The 1,607-nt window shown below is 42.0% G+C and overlaps 1 non-coding gene across 1 annotated transcript; it reads right to left on the bottom strand.

The window, feature by feature from the left end:
- Positions 1-1,223: 1,223 nt before the first annotated feature.
- Positions 1,224-1,330, bottom strand: LOC118489438. Its single transcript, XR_004887458.1, has one exon. It is a non-coding gene; the product is annotated as a small nucleolar RNA R71 (small nucleolar RNA).
- Between the last annotated feature and the right edge of the window lie 277 nt (positions 1,331-1,607).

The raw sequence follows: 1,607 nt of genomic DNA, 5'->3' as shown, positions 1-1,607 counted from the left end.
CCCTTTAGGATTGTATCCTTGCTGACTCAAACTACTGGGTTGAGGGTAACGTCAACTTCAAAAGAGGGGCCTACTACAATAACTAAGATAATCTCTTAAACAAGTGCAAAAGTGCGAAAATAATCAAAGGTTACACTAACACACGAGTCGGATCCAAGTGATTCATCTTGTCTATCTGTTTTTACTTTTATTTTTATTTTTATTTTCAGCATTTTAGTTAGTTTTATTTCCTTAGTTTAAAAATATTTTTCTAACATTTTGATTTGATTAGACGTTGAGGATAAACCGGTACTAAAAGCTCTTGTGTCCTTGGACGACCTCGGTATCTTACCAACACTATACTACGTCCACGATTGGTGCACTTGCCCATATGTGTGTTTAGTGTTAGTAAATATCGTGTTTTATAAATTTAAAACTTGGCTAAAAAGTGTAAAAGGGCTTAAAATATACACCTAAAACATATACACACGGCCTGGTCGGACACGGGCCGTGCCCAGCAGTGTTACTGGCAGTTTTTAATTTTCCGACTTACAGAAGGCTGACCACGGGGTCGTGTCGGTGCAACACGGGGCCGTGTCCAACTTTCCAGTAACAGGGATCTGGAAAACAATCACTGTAACCCCGACCACGGGCCGTGTTCACTGAGCACGGGGCCGTGGTGAACTTTCTGACCAACATTCTTTTTTGTTTTTGTTGCAGGACTTGGAACCAGACGCCACCTCTACGTAGTGTATGAGCTCCAGTTCTAATAAAGACATAAAAGAACCTCTAGAAGAACCCGAACGCTTTCTCAGAAAAAGACTTAAAGCTAAAAACCAAGAGAAAGTTTCGGGGGAACCACTTCCAATGGCGGACCAATGTACCCTCATGGATTATCTACGACCCACCGTAGGTAATCTCGTCGCCGCTATCAATGCACCGAATGTCGAAGCCAATAACTTCGAACTTCGGCCACATTTGATACAAATGCTTCAAAACTCCGCAACCTTCCATGGGCTTGCGGACGAGGATCCCCATCTACATATTACTAATTTCTTAGAAATATGTGATACCTTGCGGATCAAAGGAGCTTCAAATGACGCCATCCGCCTCCGAATGTTTCCTTTTTCACTAAAAGACCGAGCAAAAGCTTGGCTCACGCCCTCCCAGTTGGATCGGTAAACACCTGGGATAAACTAGCCCAAAAATTTCTATATAAGTATTTCCCTCCCGCTAAAATGGCTAAATTAATGACTGAAATTAATACATATTCACAAGAGGACGGGGAATCCTTATATGAAACTTGGGAAAGGTTCAAGGAGCTATTGCGAAAGTGTCCTCATCACGGTCTTGCGATATGGCAACAAGTATCCACTTTCTATAATGGGTTGTTGCCACACACAAGACAAACACTTGACTCTAGCTTCGGGGGACTTTTAGGTAACCGCCGCCCACATGAAATATACAATCAAATTGAGGAAATTGCTCAAAACAATTTTCAATGCCACACTCCCCGAGGTAATAAATCTATTGCCCCGTGCGCCCATAAGGTTGATGAAAGCACTTCTTTACAAGCCCAAATCGAGGCCCTTTCTTCAAAAATTAAAAAGTTAGAAATGGCAAAAACG

This window comes from Helianthus annuus, chromosome 17, assembly GCF_002127325.2.
Source record: "Helianthus annuus cultivar XRQ/B chromosome 17, HanXRQr2.0-SUNRISE, whole genome shotgun sequence".
In the NCBI taxonomy this organism is placed as follows: domain Eukaryota; kingdom Viridiplantae; phylum Streptophyta; class Magnoliopsida; order Asterales; family Asteraceae; genus Helianthus; species Helianthus annuus.
Note: the sequence above shows the minus strand (reverse complement) of the source record. Positions and strands in the feature narration are given on the sequence as shown.